This window comes from Diabrotica virgifera, chromosome 8 (assembly GCF_917563875.1).
Source record: "Diabrotica virgifera virgifera chromosome 8, PGI_DIABVI_V3a".
NCBI classification, from domain to species: domain Eukaryota; kingdom Metazoa; phylum Arthropoda; class Insecta; order Coleoptera; family Chrysomelidae; genus Diabrotica; species Diabrotica virgifera.
In genome coordinates, this window is record NC_065450.1 from 178,307,911 (window position 1) to 178,334,034 (window position 26,124).

The window sequence follows — 26,124 nt, forward strand, 5'->3', positions numbered from 1 at the left end:
GCTTAAGAAATAAAAAAGTACCATAAAATAACATTTCATTACAATACTAAAATACAGGGTGTTCCATTTAAGAAAACTCAGAAAATACTCATTCCGAGTTTCGATCAACCCTGTATACTAAAATGAAAAATTTAACTATACCAATAAGTCTTAACAATAGTAGACTATATTAAAAATCATTTGAACATTAATAGAGTTTATTATGTCAAACTACTACAATCCTACAGGGTGTGAATGTTGCTACAAAATTAATAAGAAAACGTAATTATCTTTTAAACTACCCTATAAAATATTATAAAACCTTATATTTTAGGAAAGAAGAAATCGAGGAAAATCTAAAAATGTAAAAATATATAGGGTGTCTCATTTAAAAAAACGAAGTTACAATCAACCTCCGGTATAACCGGAAGTACCAAAGAGACCAAAATATGTTCATACCTCAAAACCCTTGTATTCCAATTTTCATTATTCTCTTAGCTTTAGTTCTCGAGATATTCCTAATAGGCCCTTTATCTGCCTCACCCTGTATATCTCGGTCATGAAATCAGAATAGGCAAGGACGATCAAACCTTCGAATTTCAACGACGAATAACACTTGCTTGGGCGGAGTATGATTCACTAAAGCCTGGGTTTCCTCGAAAGCGGCACCGACAAACTGCGACCGTAACACTGCGATGAATTACGTCAGATTACGGTAAAAAATTTAAGATTCTTCACTGCGGTAATGGAATGTGCAAACTCAGCAAGCGGTGGCATCCAACGCATCATTGGGAACCACCGCTATTATTTTGCGTGGTACAGTTTTTTATGACGTCATTCATCGCAGTGTTACGCTCGCAGTTTGTCGGTGCCGCTTTCGAGGAAACCGAGGCTTAAGAGACATCTTTAAGAGCAACATCCCGATAGCTATGAAACGGAAGATATTTGACCAATGTGTTCTTCCTATTATGACATACGGAGCAGAAACTCTCACGCTCACAAAAACAACAGCACTAAAAATGCGAGTGGCACAAAGGCGCATGGAAAGATCGATTCTCGGCGTGACAATAAAAGACAAAATATGGAAGCAAGACCTGAGGAAAAGAACAGGGGTCACTGATGTCGTCGAACGTATAGCCAGGCTGAAATGGAATTAAGCAAGTCACTTAGCTAGACTGAAAGACTCACGATGGACCAGAAAACTAACTGACTTGCGCCAATAGAAGACAAACGCAGCAGAGGACGACCACCAACATGCTGGATGGATGACATTAAACGGATATCCAAGAAATGGCAAGAAGCCGCACAGAACCGTGGAGAGTGGCGAAAAATGGGAGAGACCTATGTCCAGCAGTGGACAGAAGAGGTTGCATGATAATTATAACGTTATAAATGTCCCATGTTTATTAATTTATAGTTAAATAAATATTTTATTGCAACGTCTATTGATTTTATTAATTTCTTAATGTTCTGTTCTGTTTTACTATTTTTCTCCCTAAAATAGTTGGCGCGCTTTTCTTTTATCAACTAAATATTCCATCCTTATCGTTTCAATTATCTTTTATTCTTATCTTTCCCCGCATTGAAACGCAATAGATAATTTACTCACAGGCATAAAATTTCGATAGTTCTGTCTCAAACTTCATTACCCTGTCTATAATATTTAAAATTCATCAGTATCGCCCATCATTTCTTGGGTTAGTAATATTTTATGCAGTATAATAATAAAATTATCGTATGGCATTTTTGCCGGGTAGATCTTTTCGGACAGTTCCGGCGCCATTTACATCTTTAACCCTGTTTCAAGTAACTAGTGCCGATGTACACTAGCCCAGGTACCACATAATTTTATGCAGTTAGTATATTGAAACCAATTCTGTGAATAAATAATTTTATTTACTTGATCGTTGCCAATTTACTATTTTATTTAATATTTTTTTAATTGTAATTTTGAAAGATGTGGCAAGGAAATTTTGAAAACTTTTGATGTCTCTTATATGTATAGTTTGTTATTCTAGTTTTTTTGCATAAATAATTCATTTCTGTCCCCCTTTCCGGGAGGGATCTTCCTGAAGTCTACATCGTCGACGATTGATAACAAACTGAAGACATTTAAAGATAAACATCTAAAACCTACCCACATCATTTGGGACCAATTTCATCCTCCACAGCAAGCAAGCAATCCCAGAGTGCCATAAGTATAATTTTATTGTACAGCTATAGGCATTGTGTGCTTGTTTAATATTTAAATATTATTACATTATATTTTTTAAGTTAAGCTAAATAAAAATGATTTGTTAATTTTGTGGTATAAAGAACAGCAAAATAATTAAAATTTATTGTAATATGTAGTTTAAAGTGCAGTGTAAAAGTGTGTGAAAGAAAAAACTGAAAACTGCAAGTTATTGAATAATTTTCGGATCTCTTTTTTCCAAACCGCTTCTTATCGTTAATCCGTTCGCTGATGCGGTGGGACAAAACTTTCACCTTATGTATAATAATGCTCATTCACATGTCGTACGCCCAGTGACATACTGGCTTACCAACGAATGTATTGATGTGTTGCCTTAGCCAGCACAATCACCCGACCTAAATCCCATAGAGCATGCTGCAACAAAGAATTACTCTACATAATATGGGTAACAAATAACCAGAGTCAACTGTCCCTACTAGGCCAACAATTGATTTGTGATACCTGCACCCATACCATGAAAAAGTTTTTATGTGTTTGTGCAACGTGTACGTGGCCGTTTTTTTCTGTTTTTTACTGTTTGGTGTTGTACGGAGGACAAAGAAGTTAGCATTTGCAATCAAAAATCACATTGATATTCATAAGATGCACATGATTACACCTCAATGTGGCGGTACGTTTTTGCTATTTGACCATTAGCTCCGATGATGACGTTTATGTCGAAAGCTCTCAGCTAAAGAAATAAATTATTTACACACTTTGACATACTTTTCATTTTCTTTATTCATTTAAGTGTGTACAAATTTATCAGTCTTTGAACTAGATTTATTTTATTTACTCCTACCAAATTTCCCTTTATCAATTTCCACAATGCTACCCGGGCCTACTAGTTTTGTATAGTTGTTGTTGAGATAGTTATTTTATCCTTGGTTTTTATTATATAATTTGTTTGGTATTGTTCCATGCTTAGACAAGGAAAGAGAGAGGACGAGTAATCCCTATGACCAAAAGTGAAGCCGAACTGACACCAGAGATTTTGATCAGCGACGTATCTTTGAGGTATTGTTATGGATTGAGTATTTAAAATGAAAAAATGAAATGTATTTAAAATGAAAAATTTGTGTACAGTAAATGTTTTATTAAGTTGCTCATATTAGGTACATATTATGTTTCAATACGTACATACACTCACCGGCAGAGAAAACGGGCATCCCAAAAAATGGGTCATTTTTAATGTCTTGTATTTCCTAAACCTGATGTCCGATTTAAGTATTTTTTTAACATGTTATAGCCTTGTTCTTTATCAATATCGCTGTAATAATATTGTTGCTAGACAGTTACATTGTCATTGTATACAGGGTGTACGAATCAAACTGTGTTTTTTTCTCAAACTTTGGAACACCCTCTGGAATGTTCTAGCTTTTATAAAATACTTAAATTATAACCAATCTATAGCCAGGTTTTCTTAACATTCTGTTTTTTGATTCATTCGCTTATGTTGGATAATAAAAAAGTTAAGCACTAACAACTACCCCTGTTTTTCGTTAATACAGGGTGTTTTTAAATAAGTACGGCAAACTTTAAGGGGTAATTCTGCATGATAAAATAATGACAGTTTGCTTTATAAACGTATGCCTGTAAATGCTTCGTTTCCGAGATAGGAGGTGTTGAAATTTTTCTTACAAACTGACGATTTATTTATTTCTCTAAAACGGTTTGTGATATGCAAATGAAATTTGGTAGATTTTAAGAGGTAGTTATTGCGCATTTTTTGGCATACAATTAAGAATTTTATATTCACCATTGGCGTGCATACGGGTATAAATATTTTAGATATATCCCGTATGCACGCCAATGGTGAATATAAAATTCTCAATTGTATGCCAAAAAATGCGCAGTAACTAGCTCTTAAAATCTACCAAATTTCATTTGCATATCATAAACCGTTTTAGAGCAATAAATAAATCGTCAGTTTGTAAGAACAATTTCAACACCCCCTATCTCAGAAACGAAGTATTTGCGGGCATAAGTTTATAAAGCAAACTGTCATTATTTTATCATGCAGAATTACCCCTTAAAGCTTGCCGTACTTATTGAAAAACACCCTGTATTGACGAAAAACAGGGGTAGTTGTTAAAGTGCCAAATTTTTTTATTATCCAACATAAGCGAATGAATAAAAAAACAGAATGTTAAGAAAATCTGTGGCTATAGTTCGGTTTTAATTTTAGTATTTTATAAAAGCTAGAACATTCCACAGGATGTTCCAAAGTTTGAGAAAAAAAAACACAGTTTGATTCGTACACCTTGTATACAATGACAATGTACCTGTCTAGCAACAATATTACTACAGCGATATTGATAAAGAATAAGGCTATAACATATTTAAAAAATTACTTAAGTCGGACATCAGGTTTAGGAAATACAAGACATTAAAAATGACCCATTTTTTGGGGTGCCCGTTTTTTCTGCCGGTGAGTGTAATATGATTTTATTAAGAATTTTAGATGAGGATTTACTTGATTTTTTATGACATTTTAACCCTCAACGAACACCCACCACTGGTAACCCATTGTTATATTTGATGTGACCGCCATGTTTTTGGTGCCAAACAAACTCAAAACTGCATAGGGATTACGTACACTCGATACGCATCGTATCCGCCATGTTTTCCCGTAAGGCGCTATGGGAAAACATGGCGGATACGATGCGTATCGAGTGTACGTAATCCGGGCCCTGGCTTCACTTTTTGAATGTGTATTAAACGAGTGTTACCCGTTATCTCTCTTTCCTTGTCTAAGGTTCCATGCTACTTGCTGTATATTTAGGGTTAGTTTCTCCGCTTCTTTTTCAAGTTGTTCATTAGCTTCATTGATATAAAAACACCCAGGATAGAACCTATGAACAAAATTCTGGCGTCCAAAGTAGCTGATAAAAAGTAGCTAATAACTTGACATAACAATGGCCGACTCTTGGTTTCCGGAATAATTTCTTGATTTACCAACAGGAATGCATTAAATTATTGACTTAATATTTCCTTAATACATAATGTTACCTGTTTTACAATGTATTTTACATTAAAATATGTCATCAAATAAAATATTTATTATTTATTAACCACAAAAACACCTGTCAACGCCAACTTCACGTCAGAAATTGTAAACAGTATGTGACGTCAGTTCCGTCGCAGATCAGATGCATGTAAAATTATACACAGTTAGACCGCTTGATTAGCTTTGATTGGTACATTTATGTCAATTATGTCACTTACCTCCTGTCTAAAGATAGATCACTAAGTTTTGTTATCGGTTAAAGTAGCATTATTTTCTCTTAGGTTAGCATGATCACTGCTAGTATGTAGTATTATAAAGTGATCAGAACTGAAACCATCAGCTTCTTCTATTTTCATAAAATTTGTTGCGCCTTTTCTTGAAATTAAAGAGTAATCTAAGTCTATCATCAAGTCGGCTGTTTTATGTTGATCAGAAAAAAGATGTGTAAATTTATAAGATGTTAAAGAGGCTTCTCTAATTTAGAAAAGAAGATAATAAATTGACAATACCCACGCCATTTTATTTTCTAAGCATTGTCTTAATCAGACGAGCAATTCAAACAATGAGAATGTCGTTTCGTATTATTCTTATGATCATCTTCACCAAACATCTTGAAGTAATATCACTGGTTTTTTTAATAGCAATTTTAAGGTTTTTTAAGCATAATAATTTATAAATCTACTTTACAATTCCGTATTATCCACCTCCTAACCGCTGGTAATATACGTTTAAGTTGGATAAAACTGTTTGCATAAAACTTTATTCATTCGTTCCTCAAATATTCAATTTTCAAATGAAAAGTAAGAAATTTCCAGTAATACTATACAAACATGTAAGGAAAACGAAGAACGATGTTCCGTAACGGATGAATGCGGAAAATAATGAAATATCAACAGCTCGATGGGACAACCAAATACGCATGATGAAAATTTAATTATTAGCTTTGGGCTCCCGGATAAATTAAAACGATTTCGGCTGCTTCCTCTACAAGAACTACATATGCCATTGTTAAGGTTCTATTTAATTCTGTTACACAAATTTAATACCGATGTGTTATTATATGTACTAGTATATTTTTGGTGTTGCATTTAATTGGCTTTATATATATGTTGATAAAAAGTTCCGCAGTCAGTTCAATGGAAATTACTAAGAAAGAGAATAGGGGAGTCCCAGATACAAAATCCATTATTATAGTTATTAAGGTATGGTATGTTAAACAGTAAATGGTTAAGTTCAATTAGTTACCACTATAAACAGCCCGGATTAACCGATAATAGTATAAAAGGCCCGGTTTCAGGTAAAATTTATTTTAGGCTTTATTATGGGAGTACCGTCTAGTCAGTGTTAATTGCAAAAGACCAACTCTGTCTACCTCGGTAGCTTATCGCTCCGGATGGGTCTTAACAATGGGCCAGGTCAGATAAATTTAATAATATTTACGACCGCACTAATTGAATTCAAACCATTTACTGTTGAACAAACCATACCAAGGGTATTATAAGGATAATAACGCTTGAGGCCAATGGTGTATAGACCGAGGGCCTTCAGCCCGAGGTCGAACTCCAGTATCTTGTGATCTAGGATCTTGTTATCTTGATATCTAGGAGAACCGTGAAACTGAACTGAGGTCTCAATCTGCCTACTTCTCAGTGTCGAGTGACGAACGGTCATACCCTGTGTAGCTGCCTTTATACTCTCAGTATGTGTGGGGACGGTATGCGCGGGAGCGGTCTGAGACTTACCGACGACAATTACAGTTCATCCGAAATCAACTTAATAAGGTAAACACTTTTACAAAACGGCTACAACAAAACCCACATCAATAGGAGCATTCAAAAACATCTAAACCCCATTCGCTACAAAAAAGAAACCTTGCCGCCCGATCAACCCAGAAGCTTTCTGACTTTTATCAAAGGTGTAACTGACAAGATCAGCAGAACTCTTAATCCTCTAAACATCAAAACCATCTTCACTACTCACTCTAAGTTGTCCAATCTCGTCAGATCCGTAAAAGACCAAATCCCAATGAAGACCATGGTGTCTACGAGATACTTTGTTCTAGTTGCCCACGAACATACATAGGACAGACAAACCCAGAATCCAAAACCGTATTTACGAACATTCTATATCTGTAAAACATTTCGATACTACTTCAGACAGGTCACAAAATATATTTCGAAAAAGCAAAAACCATCGCTCGGGTCCGCTCCTTAAAATCGAGAATTATCCATGAAACCATCGAAATTTAAAAACGCCCTGACAGCTTAAACACGGACAATGACGCTGAAGGAATGTCGACAACATGGCGACCGCCGCTTCAGCGCACTCCCGCACTAACCTCTCCCGCTCAAGCCATTCCCGCGCATACTGAGGATATAAAAGCAGCTACAAAGGATAAGACTGGTCGTCACTTAATACTTAGTAGAAGGCAGATTGAGACCCGGAACTTGAATGAAAACATATCCCTCTTGATAATGGATCCAAAGTGGGTTCTTCTTAATAACTTATTTTTAGGGTGTATCAAAAGAACCGGGTCGGTCGAATATTACGCGAAATTTATATTGCATCACAAACCTGAAAGATATGTTTTTAGTATTTTGCAAAAACTATCGAATTACATCAAACTCACGACCCCCGGCCACATCTCCTATGGTGGAAATGGGATAACTTTGAAATCTTAAATAAAAACCCCCATTTTTTATTGCAGATGCAGATTTTACGTAAAAATTGTATTCTGTACTATACAAATTTGATACTAGAATTTTAATACCTACTGTATTGACTTCTGAGTCTGTAGATGTTTTTCTGCCATTAAAGCGACAGCTATTGCACATGAAAAAAAATTCAGGTAATACTTTTTCAGGTAATATTCTAATATCCAATAAAAATGGGATCTTCTGTTTAAGTTACCTCCGCCCCATCCAAGAGGTGGTGTGGAGGATTATGTTTGGTGTTACTCTATAGTTTTTTGAAAAATATTGAACACCTTTTTTACGTTTACGTTTTTGGCGCACCCGATAGTAAAAAATGAATGTTTGTACCTTGTACGCACGTAAGAAGTTATACTTCTACTACTATACATATTATGTGATTTTTAAGACATTACCAAAAATTTAAAAAAATAAAAGAATAAAACGCACAAAAACACATTGAAAAATGTCGCAAAGAAAAAATGATTTCTGAACGATAGTAATTGTTGGCAAAAATTTTAAATACGCATTTTCTGAAAAAAAAAATTATATAACAAATATACTTACAATCATAAAATGCATAAAAAAATAAAAAATAAAAACTTGCATCGGGAATCGAATCCGTGAATTTCTGGGCGCTTTGATTCGTAATCGAAGCCTAGACTCACTCATCCAATTCCACATTATTTGTCATGTGGAAAAATAGGGTAACTGAACGTTTTACTGTTTGACAGTTGTTTTGAATATAATTAAATTATGTAGTTTAAATTTTGTGGAAGAAAATATTAAAATATAACAAAACAGTAAAAAAACAATATATTAGATGAAGATTGGTAGAACATTTGTTGGTAATCAAATTAAGTATGTAAATCAAAGCATTACATACCTACTAGATAAATAAATCGACGCCAAAAAATCATAATTTAAATATAAAAATCGGACCTAATTTGGAATTTCTCTCTAAAATCCCCATTCTTGAGAAAATAAATGTACAGTAGAGCGTCGATTATCCGAGCAAGCGTTAGTAATTGACGCTTAAAATATCTTCAATTTTCTTCAATATTGTATCCAAAAATAATTATGTTGTTGCAAAGACTGCACTTTTTTGTTTAGTTGCTAGTTGTCATTATCAAGATACAAATATACATGTAGGTACATAAATATGGCTTTTATTCACTTGTGGATAAATATGTATGACTATAAATATGTATCAATATATTGTAGTTCGATTATCCGAACAAATCGGTTTTCCGAACACCTATGTCCCCCAATTAGTTCGGATAATCGACGCTCTACTGTATTTCAACCTAATCCAAATGTATCGTTACTATATGATTATAATAAAAACTACTTACCAAATTAGAATGAGTTTTCCTTGTCCAAAATAGTCCAAAAGTCCAAAAATATAGGTATATGAAAACTAGTTAAAAAGGCAGTATAACTATTAACTAACTTTTGTTTGTTGTTTCTTTTCACACAAATTTTAAAACGCAACAACCATAAATATTCTAACTACAACTGTGCCACAGCCGCCATATTGAATAATTTTTGACATGTCATTTCAACATCCAATCAGAACAAAGTTATAATGCGCATGCGCCGGGATCATAGGTTTTAACATATAAAAATTCACCCTCATATCGCCGGTAAAGAAGTATAACTTCAAAAATAAAAAAAGGCACATATTAACAACATTTCCAAAAAAGGAGAAAAAATTGCAAGAATTATTCCATGTATACTTTCATTAAATTTCGTTCTAATACAGACTTTATTGTTACAGCTTGGTCACATCAAACGATCTTTCAAAACATCAAAAAGTAAGTAAAAATTATTTTTATGTTAATCTGCTAATATATTATTATTATGTCCGTTTTCGTTGATTTTTCATTCTAGTAAAATATCTAAAAATGAAATATATTTGGTGTTTCTATTTCCATTAAAAAATTAACTAATTCGAAATATTTCTTGAACTTCGAATTTCCACTACAAGAGTATGTAAAATTCCTAATATTAGACTAGTAAGGATCTGTTTTTAGGTGGATGTGAGAGGTGGCATTCAAATTTTTGCGGATAAAGCTAGGTGATAAATTCGTTAATAATAATTGATTTATGCTTCTTCTCAAATATGCCCGGAACATTAATAAAAAAATTCAAATATTTAAAAACTTCGAATAACATCGATTTTTTTCTACTTTTTTTGCTTATAACTTAAAAACTATTCATTTTAGAACAAATTCCTACGGAATAAAACAAAGATAATTAAATTTTCTATCAGATGCGACTGGTTAAAAATGTCTTAATTTATCACCCTTGCTGCAAAATAGCAATAAATATAAAATAAGGGGACAAAAAGGGGGCCTGTCATTATTCAATGATTTCCCATCACTTAGGTTACACTTGGGATCTTCCTAATTCGCTTGAATAATAATTTTGCAATCAAAATTTTTTTTAAAAAATAAAATTTTTTAAAATCTTGCACAACAAAAATTAGAACATTCAAAGATTTGTCAATTTTTTTACATATTATAAAGAAGCACTTTACCTGTCTAATGCACTTTACAGAATTCAAATCGGATTATTTAAGCAGCCTCAGCAATGTCTTAAATTTATAAACAATTTTTTGGCTTATAAACAAATTAGTGCTGTGTCCAGGAGGGGGTGCTACGGGCTCCTTTATTTAGATGGACTTACCCAAGTTTTTTTATGTATTTTGACCCGTAGAACACGAATTTTTTGGGTAACAGTTGATCCGGATGTCGATAAGATTGTTATAAACAAAGAACTTGAGGAATTACATAACATCGCTTTTTCGCAAAATAAAACATTTTTTTGTATTTCTTGGGTAATTTTAAGCAAAAAATGTTCTTACAAGTTTTTTCGTAGGATGCATAGTTTTCGAGATAAAAGCAGTGGAATTTTCAAAAAAATCGAAAAATTTAAATTTTTGAACGCGAATAACTTTTGATTAAAAAATAAAATAGCAATTCTGCTGACAGCATTTGAAAGTTTAAGTCAAGTTATACCGGTTTTAATTATTTGCATTGCTAAAAATGATTTTTTTTATTATTAAACAAAGCTATTTGTTTATAAGCCAAAAAATTGTTTATAAGTTTAAAACATTGCTGAGGCCCCTTAAACAATCCGATTTTAATTCTGTAAAGTGTATTAGATAGGTAGAGCACCTCTTTATATGTGAAAAAATTAGCCAACTTCTAAATGGTCTACTTTTTGTTCAGAAAGATTTTAAAAAATTTGAACTTTTTTAAAAACATTTAGATTGCAAATTTATTATGCAAAATCTATTAGGTCGATTTTAATGAAATTTGGTAAACGGTTTAATTATGTTACAAATAATTTCGTAAGTGAACTACTAAGGCTCTAAGTGCCACCAAAGTGGTTAAAACATTGAATAACAACAGGCATATTTTGCCCCCTTATTTTGTATTTATTGCTATATTGCAGAAAAGGTAATACGTTAAGACATTTCTAACCAGTTGTATATCATACAAAATTTAATTATCTTTATTTTATTTCTCTACGACTTTGTTCCAAAACGAATCGTTTTAAAGTTATAAGCAAAGAAAGCAGAAAAAAATCGACGTTTTTCGAAATTTTTAAATATTTTAATTTTTTTATTAATGTTCCGGGCATATTTGAGAAGGAGCATAAGTCAATTATTATTACTGAAGGTGTCATCTAACTTTCTCTGCAAAAATCCGAATGCCACCTCTCACATCTTGTTTTTTTCACAGATCCTTACTGGTCTATATAGAATTCAAAGGAAGTTATTAAATTCAGAGAAACGGCGCTTATCCACTGTTGCACATATATCTCCCTCATAATTTTCCATCTGTTTCGATCTTATGGCCCTTGTATCCAATTCCTATGGCAACGTTTTAGATCGTCAGTCCAATTTGTTCGTGAACATGTTCCGGGCATATTTGAGAAGGAGCATAAGTCAATTATTATTACTGAAGGTGTCATCTAACTTTCTCTGCAAAAATCCGAATGCCACCTCTCACATCTTGTTTTTTCACAGGTCCTTACTGGTCTATATAGAATTCAAAGGAAGTTATTAAATTCAGAGAAACGGCGCTTATCCACTGTTGCACATATATCTCCCTCATAATTTTCCATCTGTTTCGATCTTATGGCCCTTGTATCCAATTCCTATGGCAACGTTTTAGATCGTCAGTCCAATTTGTTCGTGAACATTGGCATCATCTCTTGATCTCCATTCTAGATCGGCTTTGTTCCATCTGTTATCTATATACCCCAGGCTGTGGGTGAAAAATAGGTCGATTTCAGAATATAATTCAGGAATTTTTGAAACCTATCAGGTGTTGTAAAGGACGATGCCAGGAATAACTTTTACTAAAATGTAACCAAAAATATTGTGCGTTTTTTTTATATTGCGATTTTTATTTGTTAAATTTGCAATTTTTATTGATTTTTAATTTTGTAGCTTAGGATATTGATTTTAGAAAAAACTTTTTAATAGAAAGTTGTAGTAAATTAAAAAACCTACAATTTGAGCTATGGTAGATATGTTTAATTTTGTTAATTGGTTATTGCAAAACAGCCTGCGAAAAGTCCAAAATGGCCGTTTTTTACAATTGCATTATTTATTTTACAAATATTTTTTTTTAATTTTTTTAAAGCTTTAAAATGAAGATCTTTCAATTCCAAACGTAAAAAAAATTGTAAAGCCAGATTAACGAATTTTTTGCTTAGATATTATAAATTGTTTATCCCAAGAGGTCAAATGTCGAAGGCTATAACTTTTTGAAAAAAAAATCGTATAGAGTTGGTGAAACATCTAGTTTCCTTCTAAAGAGTTATACTTTCATATTCTGATGTAAATAAATACGTAAAATATTTTTAAACATCTAATTTTTGGGTTTGAAAATAAGGGGGCAAATTTCGTTATAAAAATTTAGAGCTGAAGCGGCCCTGTACATCCTATGAGTTTTTAACATACAGATTGTTGTTGCTGAAGATGAATCATAGATTTATAAAAAAATAAAAAATTTGTACGACCAACTGAAACCGAGATAATTGTTTTTTTTTTCTTAAGTCGTAGTGCCTTTATTTATAACAATTAAGAAATTATTTTACAGTCATTGACTAAAGAATGACTTGTATTATCTTAAAATAAAAATTATTATAAATTATAATTACATTTAATTATTAAAAATTATTTTTAAAATCGGTGCTTTTGCGAGCGGCCGAATTTTGCAAATCGCCTGGCTTGCTTCAAATCCGCGCGGTCGGAAAATTTTTACGTAACTTGTACTAAATTTTGACAGAAAACAATTTAATAATATTACCATTATAATACACAGTCTATTTACCACTGTATTTGTTTTTCTTGATAAACTTTTATATGTGAAATTTCATTTCTGAAGAAATAATATTACAAAAATGATACATATATATGAAATATATAACTATATTTTTAATTTTTCATTGTTATACAGAGAGAGTCTGTAAAGTGTGTAACAACTAGCTGATGATTTTCTGTTGGAGTGAATGAAAAGGGAGTGGTAAACTCCAACAGAAGTAGTAAAAAGAAGAAGGTCTACTTAATGTAGCCAAAGGACAAAAATGTGTGGCTTCTCCGTTGAAGAAGCTGGAGTAACTAAAATACAACTTTGTAGTAGTATTTGTATGGAAGGATGCCAAGACAAAGAATATCGAATTGATACAGGACTAGAGATGAGAAATCATTAACAGATAGATATAACTTGAATGGCTAGCTAAATATGTATGAGAAGGGCCACTTGACACTCAAGGAAGGATTCGGCCAATTTGCACGGCTATTTTTGGCCAGACAATAGATTAAAGGAAGTGACAATGATGGCTCGAAAAGAAGATATGAAGATAATGTTCAGAAAATAGATAGAGTAAATATAATAATATACTGAAAATAGAATGAATTTTTGGGCGCCAGAAGAAGGATAACTAGGTTAACGCTCTTCCAGGTATTCTACGCTGCTATAGAGTATGTTAAGTTTGTAGTACAAGTATGTGAAAAGTTATTAAAGATTATTAAATTATAAAATATACTACTAAAAATAAAGGAGTAATAAGAAAAAAAAATCACAATAAATGTATATTTATTGAATGTAACTACTAGATCTTTTTAACAATCTCTGAGTTAGGACAAGTAACTAGTGTGTAACTCTAACATGACAGGAAAAAGTGATACTAGTGAAAGTCAATTACAAAATCATCATACAACTATGATCTAAGAATACTCTTTATAAGGTTAGAAAAACTGACTACGGGTACCTCTAATACAGGAAGTACAACTTACAACTAGGTTAGTAGAACCCTCACCAAATAATAATTGTACGTTTATAATACGTACACCTTAATTAAATACTACCTGATACTATATATAACATATAAATACCTCACTGTGAGTGGGACAGGCACAAGCCTTATTGAATAAATAAACCTACGAGTGGATACACAGATCCTTTTCCTAACTCGTGGTTTATAATAGTAATAATAACAAGTGAAACCAAAAACTAATCTGAGGGATTAGAATCCAGAAGTTCATATGAATTTAATAAATTAAAGTTAAAGTTAAATAAAGTTAATAAGTTAAAGTTAAGTAAAGTTAATAAGTTCAAGTTAAATAAAGTTAATAATTACAATTTTTGACTAATATGTGAAGTTAATTTTTAAAAATTTAATTAAACATATACTAAAATAATGGAATGAGTTTAAATAATTATACAAAAGTGGAACACAGCCTAAAAATAATCAAGATAAGAGTACCGACTACTATTATCAGGGAAAATATCTGAGCTCAGAAATTTATACCTTTATAGATTGCAGAGTGTTGGGGAACGCTATCAATTAAATATTATGTTGTAAAGAAAAAAAAACCTATAAAAAATATAAAGCAGGAAAAATGTGTGTGCAATTGAACTATAAAAAAAAATGTACTAAATATCACAAAACCAGTCTGTCTTTAATAAGAGCACAGTAAATGTTCCCAAACAAACCACTCTTTCCTAATCTTGAAGTTGATGTAATGAGCACCCAAGGGTGCTAACTCTCGCTAGCAGCTGTCCTGCTGGAGGTACAGGAGAGGAAGACTGGTAGAAAGCAGCTGAAGGTACTCAAAACTGTTGGAAAGCAGCTGGAGGTACTCAAAAAAAAGAAAATGTGGAAATAATCCAGGCTGGTCGCCTATTGATTGTTTCTCTCTGTGTGGTCTGGCCTTGGTGTTGTTGTAGGGTGGCTTTAAGATTTCATGGTAGGTGCTAAAAAAAACACAGTGTGGTGTTACTACCAATCTACCAATGTCAAAAAAAAAGAAGCAAGAGATACGAGGAGGTGTTTTTATTCCTATGGGAATAAGAAGAAATAGGTCATTAAGTCCAAAAACTTGAATGACTAGACAGCTTGACCTTTTATCAGGTTGCTATCAGATGACCTTGGTCAAATAACACAAGTAATTTCCAATTGAAATACAAAATATAATTACTGTGAAAGAATATTTTATTATAATATATACACCGGTATATAGATATATTATACAAGGATGAAATATAGTAAGACTAAGCGATGGATACTTATTTGATCATCGTTCAAAAGATAGGAGTTCTGTAGACTTGAAAGGAATATAAAAAATGGAGTTTAAATTAGCTCTATTTTCCAACTGGAAGCACAAATTAACAACGAATATTGAATTATCTCTAGATGAGTTTGATCCATGAAAATAAAACATAAAAACCATGAAAATAGACTATGTGAAACTTAGTTAGCAAATGTCAAGGACTTCCAAAATGGCTGAATAAAATACTTAATAAAATGTGTATTTACCGGGGTAGAACTCATTGGATATAGTATGCTCTAAAATTCTTCAAATCCACTGCTGCTGGATAACTTCACTATACTTTTATTGTAATATTTAATCAATTTGGAACTGAGAATTAGAGGTGAATAATTGAGTCTAATGACCCCGCACACTACGATTCAGACCGAACACTCGAGAAACAATGGCAATCCAAGGCTCACGTTCACAGCTGAATCCTTCGTACCCCTCTACTAAGCATTGGCTGTCAAAGTGGGGAAACCAATGTTGCCACGTTTTAAATGTGACGTCATCAAGCATTTAAAAATTCTGAGATGGGTTTAAGTTCTATTTGAATAAACATTGAAAGAAAATAATTCTGAAAATAATTAAATAATATTTTGGATAGTTAAATAATATCTTCCCATCAATAATCGATTCTATAAGGGGCGGAACGTCACATTCCCTTTCAACCACCAGAAAAAAAATTTTATTTAAAAATTTTTTTTTTTTTTTCAAAATATTAAACTAGAGTAGTAGTGCTTAGTGTATCATTCCCCGTTGATTCGCAAGATTACAAATAATCACCACTAATAATCAAGGGAAAGTAGGATGGTCACTGCAGCAAATACCGGAAATTGCAAAATATGACCCGAAGTCCTAGTAAAAGTGCTAAAGATGAGACATAATTTATAATGACAAATAAGTGTCGAATTGGCAGTAAATCCAAAGTTGAACTATCCATGGACATCAGATTTATAAGGAGTATATCCAAGGACGAACAACCAGGCAAAGGTGAGAGCCAATTCATACCATAACGCAAGTACATATACTAAAGTCACCAATGAAATCAATAACTATAATAAGTGAAGAATCAAACACTCAATCCTAAATTGGACTAGCAATGGACACCAGATTCGTAATAGCATATCCAGAGAAGAACAACTAGGAATATTTATAGAATAATTTTCACCAATACCAACTAATATAAATAGTGAACATACCAAAGGAATGCAAACACATTAACCAAAATAAATGTGGAATCAGACACTCAATCCAAAGTCAGACTATCAATGGACAACAGATTCACAAAAGCATATCCAATGAAGAACGACCAGGAAGATTTATGGACCAATTCACATCCATACTAAATCATATAAATAAATTAGGTCTACGTACACCCACATCCGGTAATACGAACCTATACAACCAAATAAACAAAATAAGTGAAGAATCGGACACTTAATCCAAAATCGGACTAGCAATGGACACCAGATTTATAGGAGCATATCCAAAGAAGAACGATCAGGAAGATTTATGGACCAATTCTCACTAATACTAAATAACTAACTAAATTAGCTCTAGATCTACCCTCATCCGGTAATATGAGCCTATCGAAACTAAATAGTAAAAATAAAGGATGAACTTATAAGTTCTATGACTCCATGGTAAATACAAAATATGACGGGAACGAGCTCCCAATCTTTCATAAGACTGTATATTCATGTGAACATACATAGGATTATCCAGGAGATATTCCTGAATCTAAGCAACAATTAATGCCTAAGGAAAGAAGAGGGAATCTACTAAAAAGAAAATCAATAATTTGTCCCAGTGGGTTAATCACTAACATTACGACTCTACGTCTATGGAAAGTCAAGCATCAATATACTATGAACTAAGAGACATAAAATAAGCAAACTAGACTTCCCTATTATCGTGTGAAAATGTGCCTGGAATATTTGGAACAATTGCACAAGAATGGTTAGGAAGTGTTGTACACCATTTCCCAACCAGAAATATTATCATGGATAAACATCTGCCTACTCTGACAAGAAAGACATGGATTACGAAATCGGATAGCAGTGATCAGTTGCTGAACTTCGAACCCACGTATTCACCAACTTTGAGCATTAACAGATTAGTTCATAAGAAGAAATATGAAGGACTCAAGAATTCATTTATAAATCAAAATTCCAAATTCATTCCAGAATCATCCTGTGGAGGAAGTAAGAATCCGAATTAATATAAAGTATTTAAGGTACCTGTGACAAATATCAATAAAGTAACCCAATAACAAATTAACAACCACAACTTCTTTCCAATATGGCAAATCCAATGACATGATATAAAAACAATAAAAAAAAAATAATAGGTATGTAATCAAATATCCAAGATATAACACATAATCTAAGATATGGTAGTGTAACATAGTTCCATCTATATTAAGCAAGAATACTTGTATGAGCCCACACATCCAAATATCTTAATATATAATAATCAACAGCCCTTTTATTCTGAGAGGTTGAGTACAAAACTAAGAGTACAAGTGGAGGTTATTAACTTGGTAATACTACTGGCTGGATTAGTATTTGAGAATATTTGTCGATAATGACTCAAATGCAATCTATAATACAAAAAAAAATAATAATAAACTCATACAAGCGGTATTACACAAGAATTCGGTACCTAATAACTAATACGTGAGAAATCATCAAGCCATGCCGAAGGATAAAAATTGCTATGGTCAGGCATTATCTGGTGATTAACAATTTAAACTAAAATACTATACCATAATAAAACTAATTAAAGGCAAACACAGGAAGATATTAGCTTAAACAACCCTGTTAAGCTAATCTTCTTCCGATGAAGTTGAAGAATCCACATCGTCCATGGTGTTGTCAGGCAGTAAATCCTTTACATGAAATTGACCAATTCGCTTATTAGTCGAATTGTCCTTTAATTCATAAATCAAAGGAGATATTACCCTTGAGACAGTACATGGGACATATTTCTGGCAAAACTTTGCAGAAATGGCATCACCCTTATTGGATTTGACAAAATTGCGCTTTAAGACTCGATCACCAACAAAGAATCGCAGATCTCGTTTCCTCAAATTATAGTGCTGCTGGTTCCTTAGGTAAGAAGTTTTTAACTTCTTCCTAATGTCTGCGAAAATATGAGGTAACGTCTGGAGATCATCTAAGCGATGAAGTTTCTCAGATATTTGAGGAAGATTTTCGGAATTGTCTGAAATTACACCAAAATAATCACCTGATAAAGCCACATTCCTACCAAAATTCAAATATGCTGGAGAGCACTGGGTAACTTCATGGACAGAAGTCCTTATGGCTTGAGCTATGGAATGAATATATTGATCCCAAGCTCTGTGATCAGGGTAAGTATAGGACCTTAGAGCTGTGACAATACTGCGATTTACTCTCTCAGTATGATTTGCTTGTGGATGGTAGGCAGCATTATAAAAGGTCTTTTGAACCTTATATTTAGCTAGAAGATCTTTAAAGGCCTTCGATACAAACTGAGGACCGTTGTCACATGACACAATTTGAGGAACACCATACACCAAAAAGACTTGTTCCTCCAAATATTTTAAAATTGCTGGAGTTGTGGCCTGGCGAAGGGGACAAACTAAAGGAAATTTAGTGAAATAATCCACAACTACCAGGCAATAGGTATTACCCTTGTAACTCCGAGGATAAGGTCCAATGAGATCCATTGAGATCATCTGCCAAGGAAAATTTATGTTCCTGAAGGAACCCATAAGTCCAGCCTGTGGTAGGTTACTTGGTTTACAAGTAGCACAAACCATGCATTTAGAAATGTACCTTTTTATAGACTTCCGCATACCAGGCCAATAATATAATTCGGCAATACGGTGATAAGTCTTATAAAAACCAAAATGACCCGCCGTAACTTCATCATGAAATATATGCAGAATATTTTCCCTATTTGGCGTAGGTACAACTATTTTCCACTCCGACATATTGGATAAGGACTCTATCGGACTTAAGATGTGTTTGTACAGAATATTATTCTCTACCTTAAAATCAGGATATTTTTGTGGGTCTTGAGTGACCCTATCAATCATATTCTGATACCACATATCAGGACTTAAAGAGGACAGATCTAGGACATTAATATCATGGACACGTGAAAGAGCATCTGCGACCACTACCCCGTTTGCCTTTCTATGGACAATCTTATATGAATAGGCAGCCAGTTTGCATATCCATCGAGAAAGCCTCTGTGAAGGGTTTTTCATACTATGAAGCCATACTAAGGAACTATGATCAGTAATTATAGTGAAATTACGACCTTCCAGATAATAACGAAAAGCTTCTAACCCATGGATGATAGCTAAGAGTTCTTTCTCCGTAGTTGAATAGTTTTTCTGGGCCTTGTTCAACTTCTTACTAGTGTACGCTATGGGGTGTTCGGAGCCATCTTTCAACTGAAATAATACGCCTCCAGAAGCTGTATTAGAGCAATCTGTCATTAGATAAAAATGCTCATCAAAATTAGGTGACATCATAACCGGAGCGCTCGTTAAAGCATCTTTAACGCGCCTAAAAGCTTCGTCAGCCTCAGGAGTCCAAGTAATGGTCTGTCCCTTTTTCCTGTTCTTCAAAAGATCAGTAAGAGGTGACAACAAAGTAGAGTAGGACGGTACAAATCGCCGATAATAGCCACACATTCCCAATATCCTACGGACTTGGGTGGTGGTCTTTGGTATAGGAAAATTTTTGATAGCAACTATTTTCTCAGGATCAGTCCTCAGCCCCTGGTTATCCACAACATAACCCAAGAACTTAAGACTAGGGCGACAAAACTGACATTTATCCAGATTGACCGTTAGATTAGCTTCCTTAAGACGTAAAAATAACTTATCTAAAATTTCCATATGAAGGGAAAAATCAGGAGTGACAACCAAAATATCGTCTAAATAATAGAAAACATAGGGCTCTAACGGTGGACCAATGACTAAATCCATCAGACGACACATTGTCTGAGGAGCAGAAACAAGACCGAAAGGCATGGTGACAAACTGGAATAATCCTTTACCACTGACAGCAAAAGCAGTATACTTCTTGCTCTCTTCACTCAGTGGGATCTGTAGGAAGGCCTTAGACAAATCAATAGAAGAGATGTATTTGGCATTCTGAAGTTTGCTCAAAATCACATCTATTCTGGGGATAGGATAAGCATCCCTGTTAGTTGTGATACTGTTTAGTTTTCGACCGTCAAAGCAGATCCTGAAGGATCCATCCTTCTTCTTCGTTAACCAGAGCGGAGAACAGTAGGACGATGTTGAAGGTTCTATGATATTTAAAGCAAGCATCGAATCTACTTCCTTTTCTAAGTCTGCCTGCCAGGCTTGAGGTATGGGGTACTGATATAATCTGAAAGGAGTGGGATTTCCCACTTCGATAGTGTGAGAGATTAACGACGTACGACCTAGTTTGTCTTTTGAAGAAAGAGTAGTAAATTTAGAGATCATACTCTCTAATTGCCTTTGTTCAGAGCTTGATAAACTAGCAAAATCGTGAATAGCACTAAGGGTAGATAAATTAAATTCAGATATGGAAAAAGAAAAATCAGAACAACTTAAGGTACTATTGAAAGCATTGAAAAAGTCCATACCTAAAATTATAGAATTCTGCACGGAAAGAATAACATAGAATGTAATTTCTCTACATAAATCGGCCACTGTGATTTCAATTTGGAGTTTGCCTGTAATGGACTGAACTGTACCATCTGCAGTAGATACTTGCAAAGATGAAATGGGCATAATGGGAATACTAGAATTTTTCAATAAATTTAATGAATGTGCCCCTATCAAGGAAATATTAGAGCCACTATCTAACAAAGCTAAACACGATTGTTCTAGAATTTGAATAGGGAGATATGGCCTATTATCATTTTGTTTCCTAACTAATAAAGAATTAATATCTAGATATAAAGTATTTGGTTGTCTAGAACCGTTATAGGGAACTAACCTAGACGTATCATCATCATTAACAAAACTAGAATCTAATATAGATAATGGAATTACATCACTATCACAATTATTATTGTTACGTTGAACACTACCAATCAAAGAAGAATTTGTAAATGAACATCTGTGATCATTTGAATCAAGCGAATCTAACGTATCATCTATAGAAATTAATTTCTGGTTTAATTTTGTTTTGTGGTGTGTGCTGTTTTCTTGAACGACACCCCTTTCCCTTTTCGTGAAGATGGGTTTGGGTTGCTGGATGTGCTTGGTCCAGCAGTTTCGTTTGACGATGGGGTTGGATTCCCTGATTGGGTGTTGGACGGAGAAACGTTCAGGGGACGGACCTCCGACGTCTCGTTTCCCGAACACTTAGAACAATTCCTTTTAAGGGTGTTCTCTCGGCCACAACCATGGCAGAAAATACGACTTTGAGGAATTGCACAATTGTAAAACGGATGACCTGGCTGATCACAATTCCAACAGACAAGAGAACTAACAACCGAAACATTATGATCATGGCCCTTATTTGGCCAAGAACGTTGCCTAAAGGAAGTTGGCTGAGAAGAAGAGTTAGAAGAGGATCGAGATGTGGATGGAGGTTGAGAAGACCAGGATAACGTTTCCTCCAAACGTTTGCATTTTATAGTAAGGTCATCAATGTTCTGAATGTCCATAAGAGCTAATTGTTGATGATAAAAGGGCAATAGACATTTAAGGATGATTTTAATTTTAGCTAAATCTGACAAAGGAGTGTCTAAACGACTACACATACCTAATATAGTATTAATAAACATAGTAACAGATTCCCCAGGTTTCTGCTTATGATTCTTAATTTGATCTAATAAATCATCCTGGAATGAATACGGAAGAAAATCCGACTTCAACTTTTTAATCAGATCAGACCAACAAGAAAAATTACCCCTGTTATTCATAAACCATGTAAAAGCGGTCCCGGTGAACAACTCAGCAGAAGCAGCAAACAAATCCTCTTCCGAAACACCTCTAGATATTCGAAGACATTCAACCCTTTCTAAAAATGACATCACATCAGTGTGCTGTTTTTCACCTGAAAATGAAATACCCCATTTGTGTACTTGAACAGGTTTGGAGTACGTAAAGCTAGGTACATTGACTGAAGCATTAGGAGTAGAGGTAGCAATGGGGTTAACTCTAGAATCAAGTTCACCCTCTAGTGTTAATATTTTAAGAGAAACAGACCTCTTGAACGGTTCCTGTTCTTCAGAAGGACAGTGTAGCAAGTGTACACGGGCAGAAATATGGCCTAGACGAGATGTTAATCGCGCATACTCTGTATCCTTTACAGTTCCCCTAAACTTTTCGATTTTTTTAGACAAGCTGTCCAATGTTTCAGTGATTCCTTTTTGTTGTTCCTCAAAAGGAAGGGATACAGCTGAAATTTGGAGAAAACTTCTATTGCCAGCTTCTTGTTTCAAAGCACCTCTCAAAAGATTGCGTTTTTTATCGACAGTTGTCGACTCCTCTGGCATTATGTCCCGAATCTTTAATTCATAATCCAATTCATCCACCAGAAGATGTTCAGCTTTAAAAGCACACATGATGAGAGCAAAGTTATTGACAAATAGTCCAAAGAACAGAAATATGAAAAATATGAAAATATGAAAGTTTGCACGCAAAATATATATAATATAAACCGAGAAAATATCAGCAACACACCAACAAAATCAAAATAGCCAGCAAAAAAAAAAATATATATATAATGCAGTATATAATCTAATAAATAAGATCAAATAAATATATAAGATCAAATAAATGGATAAATAATCCAATAAATATTGTATACTCAAGTAAACCTACTACCTAAATACTGGAAGTAAATTTTTTTATTTATATGTAACTTACCACCACTCTAGAAAAAATATATATCTATAATAATAATAATAATAATCAACACTTAGTTGTACCTCCAACTATACCACTATTGACTGAAGAAATAAAATTGTTATATGAATTATATTATTAATAGCAATATTAAATATAAGTTCCCAATAAAAATTCAAAATCTAACCCAGAATGTAAGCTGCACAAACATATACTATAATGAGGTCCCAAAATATAAACAAAAATCAAAACAGCGTTTAAGAATACCTGATATGTATCAGAAATTAAAAATAAAATAAATAAGTAACAATATGTGTATAGGATACCAAACGGAAATAACAAAGAGATTTCAGATAAAAGAGAAGAATTGACCTAAATGAATACTGTCTCAGACCAAAAATAAAGCCACCACGTTGGAAAGCCGATGTAACAACTCGCTGATGATTTTCTGTTGGAGTGAATGAAAAGGGAGTGGTAAACTCCAACAGAAGTAGTAAAAAGAAGAAGGTCTACTTAATGTAGCCAAAGGACAAAAATGTGTGGCTTCTCCGTTGAAGAAGCTGGAGTAACTAAAATACAACTTTGTAGTAGTATTTGTATGGAAGGATGCCAAGACAAAGAATATCGAATTGATACAGGACTAGAGATGAGAAATCATTAACAGATAGATATAACTTGAATGGCTAGCTAAATATGTATGAGAAGGGCCACTTGACACTCAAGGAAGGATTCGGCCAATTTGCACGGCTATTTTTGGCCAGACAATAGATTAAAGGAAGTGACAATGATGGCTCGAAAAGAAGATATGAAGATAATGTTCAGAAAATAGATAGAGTAAATATAATAATATACTGAAAATAGAATGAATTTTTGGGCGCCAGAAGAAGGATAACTAGGTTAACGCTCTTCCAGGTATTCTACGCTGCTATAGAGTATGTTAAGTTTGTAGTACAAGTATGTGAAAAGTTATTAAAGATTATTAAATTATAAAATATACTACTAAAAATAAAGGAGTAATAAGAAAAAAAAATCACAATAAATGTATATTTATTGAATGTAACTACTAGATCTTTTTAACAATCTCTGAGTTAGGACAAGTAACTAGTGTGTAACTCTAACATGACAGGAAAAAGTGATACTAGTGAAAGTCAATTACAAAATCATCATACAACTATGATCTAAGAATACTCTTTATAAGGTTAGAAAAACTGACTACGGGTACCTCTAATACAGGAAGTACAACTTACAACTAGGTTAGTAGAACCCTCACCAAATAATAATTGTACGTTTATAATACGTACACCTTAATTAAATACTACCTGATACTATATATAACATATAAATACCTCACTGTGAGTGGGACAGGCACAAGCCTTATTGAATAAATAAACCTACGAGTGGATACACAGATCCTTTTCCTAACTCGTGGTTTATAATAGTAATAATAACAAGTGAAACCAAAAACTAATCTGAGGGATTAGAATCCAGAAGTTCATATGAATTTAATAAATTAAAGTTAAAGTTAAATAAAGTTAATAAGTTAAAGTTAAGTAAAGTTAATAAGTTCAAGTTAAATAAAGTTAATAATTACAATTTTTGACTAATATGTGAAGTTAATTTTTAAAAATTTAATTAAACATATACTAAAATAATGGAATGAGTTTAAATAATTATACAAAAGTGGAACACAGCCTAAAAATAATCAAGATAAGAGTACCGACTACTATTATCAGGGAAAATATCTGAGCTCAGAAATTTATACCTTTATAGATTGCAGAGTGTTGGGGAACGCTATCAATTAAATATTATGTTGTAAAGAAAAAAAAACCTATAAAAAATATAAAGCAGGAAAAATGTGTGTGCAATTGAACTATAAAAAAAAATGTACTAAATATCACAAAACCAGTCTGTCTTTAATAAGAGCACAGTAAATGTTCCCAAACAAACCACTCTTTCCTAATCTTGAAGTTGATGTAATGAGCACCCAAGGGTGCTAACTCTCGCTAGCAGCTGTCCTGCTGGAGGTACAGGAGAGGAAGACTGGTAGAAAGCAGCTGAAGGTACTCAAAACTGTTGGAAAGCAGCTGGAGGTACTCAAAAAAAAAGAAAATGTGGAAATAATCCAGGCTGGTCGCCTATTGATTGTTTCTCTCTGTGTGGTCTGGCCTTGGTGTTGTTGTAGGGTGGCTTTAAGATTTCATGGTAGGTGCTAAAAAAAACACAGTGTGGTGTTACTACCAATCTACCAATGTCAAAAAAAAAGAAGCAAGAGATACGAGGAGGTGTTTTTATTCCTATGGGAATAAGAAGAAATAGGTCATTAAGTCCAAAAACTTGAATGACTAGACAGCTTGACCTTTTATCAGGTTGCTATCAGATGACCTTGGTCAAATAACACAAGTAATTTCCAATTGAAATACAAAATATAATTACTGTGAAAGAATATTTTATTATAATATATACACCGGTATATAGATATATTATACAAGGATGAAATATAGTAAGACTAAGCGATGGATACTTATTTGATCATCGTTCAAAAGATAGGAGTTCTGTAGACTTGAAAGGAATATAAAAAATGGAGTTTAAATTAGCTCTATTTTCCAACTGGAAGCACAAATTAACAACGAATATTGAATTATCTCTAGATGAGTTTGATCCATGAAAATAAAACATAAAAACCATGAAAATAGACTATGTGAAACTTAGTTAGCAAATGTCAAGGACTTCCAAAATGGC